This window comes from Chiloscyllium plagiosum, chromosome 35, assembly GCF_004010195.1.
Source record: "Chiloscyllium plagiosum isolate BGI_BamShark_2017 chromosome 35, ASM401019v2, whole genome shotgun sequence".
Lineage (NCBI taxonomy): Eukaryota > Metazoa > Chordata > Chondrichthyes > Orectolobiformes > Hemiscylliidae > Chiloscyllium > Chiloscyllium plagiosum.
In genome coordinates this window covers 3,894,372-3,901,717 of record NC_057744.1, presented here as the reverse complement: position 1 = coordinate 3,901,717, position 7,346 = coordinate 3,894,372, and the positions used below count along the sequence as shown (strand labels likewise).

The 7,346-nt window shown below is 43.4% G+C and overlaps 1 protein-coding gene across 2 annotated transcripts in view; it reads right to left on the bottom strand.

The window, feature by feature from the left end:
• Positions 1-5,373, bottom strand: part of nlrx1 (NLR family member X1) — a 60,576-nt gene extending 55,203 nt beyond the window's left edge. Inside the window, exon 1 of one of the 2 annotated variants that reach the window (XM_043676489.1) lies at positions 5,316-5,373. The gene's annotated coding sequence lies outside the window, so the exon portion shown is untranslated. Of the gene's footprint in view, positions 1-675; positions 819-5,315 lie in introns of those variants that run through there. The other variant, XM_043676488.1, reaches the window with a different exon arrangement.
• Positions 5,374-7,346: the final 1,973 nt, after the last annotated feature.

Sequence of the window (7,346 nt, the reverse complement as noted above, 5' to 3'; positions counted from 1 at the left end):
CGGCCTATCACCCTCACCTTGACCTCCTTCCACCTATCGCATTTCCAACGCCCCTCCCCCAAGTCCCTCCTCCCTACCTTTTATCTTCACCTGCTGGACACACTTTCCTCATTCCTGAAGAAGGGCTCATGCCCGAAATGTCGATTCTCCTGCTTTTTGGATGCTGCCTGACCTGCGCTTTTCCAGCACACATTTTCAGCTCTGATCTCCAGCATCTGCAGTCCTCACTTTCCTCTCTCTTTATACATACTCATACACATACTCCTTGTCTCTGGAATCAATCTCGTGAACTCCTCTGAACGGCCGTCTAATACAATTACAAGAGTGTGGTGCTGGAAAAGCACAGCAGGTCAGGCAGCATCCGAGGAGCAGGAGAATCAACGTTTCGGGCATAAGCCCTTCATCAGGAATGAGGCTGGTTGTTCGCAGCTAGACTTTGGTAAATTAGGATTAGATTTTATTGTTAGGTGTACTCTTGTATAGGAATGTAATGAGTACAGTGAACTGGTTATAAAATCACCATTGTTGAGATTTCCAATGCCATCTGGAGTGAATCATATTTTGCTGCACACGAGATCATACAAAACCTCAAATGTATAGATTCAAGATGCAATGTTTAACATACAGCCCAAGATTGACAGCACCAATTTACAATGAAATACAATCTGACTCTACCTTCCTTCTACGCAATATTCAGGAGAATGTCTTTAGGTTTTACCGAGCAGGGACAGGGATACATCCAGGATGAGAAAACAGACTCATTTCTCAAAAAAAACCAAAACTTTACAGGAGAGAGGCTGCTGCTTCTTGATCCAGTCACATGAGTGAAAGACAGTTCCTTCGCTGTTCAAGGGCATGAAAGGATTTGAGGTGACGTGGACTGCTGCTGCCAGGCTCAGTACTTCCATCTGCTGGGCTAGAGTCAAACTTCCTCTTCCCAAAGATATTTGCAATTGTATGGACTTCACTTTGGTTTCAACACCTCCATATTATGGCTGCTTCTTTAATATTTTTGACAAAAAACCTGATGGAGGAGCAGCACTACGAAAGCTAGTGCTTCCAAATAAACCAGTTGGACTATAACCTGGTGTTGTATGATTTTTAACTTTGTCCATCCCAGTCCAACACCAGCACATCCAAATCTTTTCTCAGCTTGTATATGCTGGTAATGGAACTGGAGTATGTAGGATTCCAGGTAAGATGGCCTTTCTTACCACATATCCTTCTGTTTAATAAAGGCTGTTGCTGCTCACTCACCAAAGTGCATCTTAAAGACCATAAGAGCCAGCCAAGTGGCTCTAAGAGGAGTCATCTTTCAGCTCATTCCTATGTCCCTTCTGCTCTCTCAGATTACTACAAAAGATCCCACAGCTGGGTAGTTCTCCCATCTATCCTGGTCAATACTTATCCCTCAAATGATGATGCTTTAGATCGTTGGCCATTTATCTCATTGCTATTTCTATGCACAAATTAATTGCCTAATTTCCTACATTGTAACACTGACCACACTACGGCCACAAATTGATCGGATTCCCACTAACTAGGGTAAAGTGCGTCTCATGGAGGTTCAAAGGGCAAGTATTCCAATTATTGCCTCATCTTTCTCAGGGTCCCCCAAATCCCCTCAGTCGTCACTTCCATGTGGACGCATCAAAAGCCCATGATTGACATTAAACAATTCTCCCTTATTCATCTTGTCATAGAATCCCTATAGCCTGGAAAGAGGCTATTCAGCCCATCAACTCTGCACCGCCCCTCTGAAGGGCATCCCACCCAGCCCCCCCCCCCATCCTATCCCTCTAACCCTACATTCCCCATGACCAATCCACCCTGACCTGCACATCTTTGGACTGTGAGAGGAAACCGGAGCACCCGGAGGAAACCCACACAGACACGAGAATGTGCAAACTCCATACAGTCAGTCACCCAAGGATGGAATCGAACCTGGGTCCCTGGCGCTGAGGCAGCAGTGCTAACCACTGAGGCACCGTGCCCCTTTCGATTTTACACTGGATCCCATAAACTGGCTGTTATCCACACAAAATCCTGTTTGTCCATCAACTCAATGCTCATTGATGTAGACTCACACTGTCCCTGACTAGCCTGCTGTTAGCATTCTTATTCTTGTTATTAGAACAAACAATCAAATGAAAACCATGAGGAATAAATTTAGATAAAGCGACTACAGTTATTCTGAAAGTTCATAACCGGGACTTTACGTTCCTCCCCAGACATAAACATTATTGATCCTTCATTATTGATACTTTCTTTCCTTTCCAAATGTTAGGGCTGCCCATGATTCTTATTATTATAAAATGGCTGCCATAGTTCTTAGTTAAAATAAAATGACTGCCCATGGTTTTTACATGACATAAAAATGGCTGAGGGAGATTGTTAGCTGAAGCAGTAATTTTCACGGTTAGAGTCATGGTCTCTGTACTCATAGCAACCAGATAAGATAATAAAGTGAAACAAAGCAGAAATTGCTGGAAAATCTCAGCAGGTCTGGCAGCATCTGTGGAGAGAAATCAGAGTTTGTTTTGGGTCAAGTGACTCTTTCTCAGAATTCTACAGATGCTGCCAGATCTGCTGAGCTTTTCCAGCAACTTCTGTTTTGTTTCTGATTTCCAGTATCCGCAGCTCTTTTGGGTTTTATTAAGATAGCAAAGTGTCTCTATGCAATCGCACATTAAGGCCGTCCCTATTACATCAAAAATAAAAGAAGTAAAAATGTAGCCACCACTTACACTGAGATAGCTTTGATTAGCGAAGCCCTTCTTGCAAGCTAATTTAAAGTTTGCGATTTAAAATAGGAAAGAAATGGAAAAATGTGACTGTCATTAGTGAGGACCCTTTGTGATTGTAACTACATTTGCATGTAGACACACACGCATAAATATATAATAATGGTTTTAATGTGTCACATCAAGGGATTGAATTGAATTTCTGTGGACAGTCAGCGTTGGGTAATGAGACTGTCTCGAGAAGGAGTACCCTTAAAAAAGCCTCTACAGAGGGTTTTTTTTTTGAACCAGTCAATTCAAAATTTGTTATTAGTGAAGATTAGCAGGAAAAATCTGATCCCAGAATAATTAAGACTCTTCAGGTAATTGTCACGACACATTATATACACCTGTAAATTCTAAATGCAACCAACAGACTAACAGCAAGGGGTTTAACTGAATTCCTATGGACAGCCCGCATTACGCAGCAGGGAGAAGTTTCCATTGTGCCAGCACAGAGAATTGAAGGCAGGTACAGAGGTCAGCAGGATTGGGATGTGGTTGTACTGTTAGGTTTTTTATCCCATGAGATTGCTACTTGCTTGATGCAACTGCAACACATCAACTTCTGTGAACAACCAAAATGTTATTAAGCTTTCTGGAGGAACCCTTTAACATACTTCACCATGTCAAGGGATCTTTCTGGACAAAGGAAACAGTCCTTCCTTTATACAAAATCTTTACATCACAGTCAGTAATACCCACAAGAGAGCTCCCAGCCATTCCCTCACAGTCACATGCTACTCAAGACACAATGCAGTGGCCTGACAATGTCCAGAAACAATATAATGTAAATCATCCCTTAACGGTCAAATCTGTTGTGTTTTTTTTAACTGCAAGGAGTATTCACATTCCAACTGCGATGTTCTTATTGATTTTGAATAGGCTGATGATGCAATTCTTTTACTCTGAATAACTCGGAAATGGCCAGGCAAATGACTCTGAATCGCAAGGGATGGGAATGTAAATTCCTTACAATCTACCTGTAAGTCAGAGGCATCTCACCTGAGCCTTGGGGCATTCAATTTCCTGCAGGTCAGCAGAGCAAATTAACCTTTTAATATCTCAGTATAAAGCGCACTGTGAAAGCCCAAGGAGACGTGATGTCTGGCAAACAACATGAGATCGTGGGAAGGTCCATAGGGTCATCCATCACTGACCGTGCAGTCACATGATTAACCCGATTAGAAACTAATCTAATCAATCAGTAATACGATTGGTTTGTAATAGACAAAAGTGGTCTGAAAGCTAATGTATAAAAGTTGCTGTCTTTCCGTTGTTCAGTGAGAAAGCTTCTGGACCCACAGAGGTTTCTTCCAGCCAGTGTAACATCAATAAACTCTTCGATTCTGGACACTGGGTGATTTATTTAGCCATTCTACCCCAGCACTTGTATTTTAAATCTTCCCTGGGTGTTCCCCCTCCCCATCTTGGTAATCCCCTCTATATCCAGGACCTTCAGTGATCTCTGCATCCCCCGATTTGGGCTCCTTGCGTATCCCTCCATTCATGACCATGCCATTACTAGGCTCTGGAATTCCCTTCCTAAATCTCCCACCCTCTACAGCTCAATGCTCCTATTGACACTCCTTATAAACAACCTTTGCCAGTCAGACCATACTGTTAAATGTACATCTGATAATTCCCATTAAATGCTTTTGGGTGTTTTCATAAGTTCAATGTTTAAATAAATGCAAGTTAGATTAGATTACATTACAGCATGGAAACAGGCCCTTCGGCCCAACAAGTCCACACCGACCTACCTAAGTGCAACCCACCCATGCCCCTACATTTGCCCCTTACCTAACACTACGGGCAATTTAGCATGGCCAATTCACCTGACCTGCACATCTTTGGACTGTGGGAGGAAACCGGAGCACCCGGAGGAAACCCACGCAGACACGGGGAAAATGTGCAAACTCCACACAGTCAGTCGCCTGAGGCGGGAATTGCGCTGTGAGGCAGCAGTGCTGACCACTGTGCCACCATGTCGCCCAATAGTTAGTTGTGGTTTCCGTGGAGTTAGAGTTTAATGAATGTACTGGTGAATTTCTGGGGTAAAAGTAAAGTCACCCTAGTCTTACCAGACCATAGGACTGCTCTCTCATTACAGAGAGACAATGGGGGTGGTTTAAGCTGAGGGTCACCAAAGCTCAGGCGAGGGGAGTGATTGAAAAGGAGAATCCTTCAGGGTAACCTCAGCTAATGTGGGGGATTGAACCCACACTGTTGGTCTTACAACACCAGCCATCCAGTTTTGAGATATTTTGTTATCGGTTATCTTTATTAACTCACTCACCAGCTAGCTATATTCAATAATGCACATTTAACCCTTCTCCTGTCTCCCAGGACAGAAGCCCTTCAAATCTTTGTGTACCAGAGATTAAAAAATGTAACACTATAGTAATGAAATTGTAATCTATGTAAGAATATATACAAAGGAGCTCTTGTGAGAACTGCATTTGGGGATTCTGTTGCTGTCTCGAACTTGTTCTGTGATTGCTGAATAAAGAGGCTGTTTTCGCAACTCACCGATTTCAGTCGTTATTTGAACAGGATCTCACACAGCCGACAGCTCACCAACCCCAAGCTCAGTAGCTGTGATTGTCGTATCCTGCCAGGAGGTTGAAAACTTTCCAGTGCAGAATTGTATCCTCCCACAGAACTTGCTGCTCTGCAGCTTTACCATCAGGTCGAGCCTATTAATAACTGGGACTGAGAAACCTGGTTTAAGAAGCTCCGAAGAACCCACATCAGAACATGTTGTGTTCTGGCAACTCAGTCAAGTTTCAAATCTAAAACATCAAATCAAATCTCAGTAAGGCAAAGGAAAGCTGCAGTTACTAATACACAGAGTGTTTTTATTTATTTTTCATCAGAACTGTGAACCTGGGTTTGATTAAATAAAACAGACCATAATCTTTGCTTACTGAAGGATGGTGAAAGCAGAAAGGAATGCTGCAGGGTATAACTTGTTGTTTGAAGGTCACAGAACAGTAGTCGTACAGCAACATGTTGCAAAATTGGACATAAATGAGGCTATTACCTCTGCCAAGACCAGTCTAGGAAACATTGACATCAAATTCCACATGTGAAACTTTAACTTGGAAGAATTTGGGATCCACAGACACTCGGATTACTATAAAACAGCTTTGTACACTTAGCAACCAACAGGTGGAAATCCAGGAATATGTTAAATCTCAGTAAGTTCTCTGCAGAGTTTACAAGAGAGTGCTTTGAGTAAAGTCTTTGTCACAGGGAAGCACAGACACTTCCAGTTTAATGCTTTGTGAATATTAGCGTGTACAAACCATTGTCTGCAAGAGGTCATTCACTTTATTTTTATAAAACACACAAGAGGGACCGGTTCTGTTGAGTGTTTTGCATCACTAACACACACACACTGCAACTTGACTGGGTTAAAAATCACACAACACCAGATTACAGTCCAACAGTTTATTAGGAAGCACTAGCTTTCACGGCACTGCTCCTCCATCAGGTGGCTGTGGAGTATAAGACCATAAGACACAGAATTTATAGCAAACGTTTACTGTGTGATGTAACTGAAATAATATATGGATCACAACTTGACAGGGACTGTTAGTCTCATCTTAACAGGAGACCCAATTTTCTGCCTCCAGTCTCGACATTTAGCAGAGAGACAATGTAATAGGCAGCAGCAGAGAGAGAGAGAGAGAGTGAGAGATAGAGAGAGAGAGAGACGACAGGCTCTACCAATAAACCTGCAATATCAAGCTAGCCTCAATAATAGTGACTGTCATTGATGTTTGATCAGCACCTTAAGGCTGAGATGAGGAGGAATATCTTCTGTCTGAGGGTTGAGAGTCTTGGAACTCCTTGCCACAGAGAGCTGTGCGGATAGAGTCCTTGTGTATATTTAAGGCTGAGATAGATTCTCAATCAGTCGGGGAGTCAAAGATTACAGGGAAAGGGCAAGAAAGTGGACGTGAGGGATGTTGGATCAGCCATGATCCTATTGAATGATGGAGCAGGCTCAAGGGGCCGAATGGCCTAATCCAGCTCCCATTTCTTACTGTCTTATTATTGCTGTAAAGCCTCATGGGTCTGAATCTTACCCGAATTTGGTTTAGATGTCAATCTTAGTGAGTTTCACAGAGAGTTTCTCGTGCTATCTTTCTGAACATGCCTAATTCTCGTTCCCATTCTCCCACACACTGCAGGGGCAAGTATTCGCTACTGCCTGGTCCTGGCCGGATTCCTGGCACCAGCACCATTTTAGAGCTCAGCTGTGCACCTGGTCCAGAGATGGCAGAGCATAGCTGCCCTTCACGGTGCCTCTCATTTGCCTTGAGCATACTGGGCTCAAGGACATTGGTATCTAATTTGCCAACAGGGACCTGAATCTCCAAGCCGATGGGGGGTGGGGGAGGGGTGGTCACTGCCCATGGAGAGTGCCCTGAGATGTCAGTGACTGATTGAGGTCCGGAGGAGCAGACAGTGAGCCGGAGTCACCAGGTACCCACTCGGAATGTCTTGTCGGGAATTGTCACTGTCTGGTATCTATCTGGGGTGGAGGGTGTG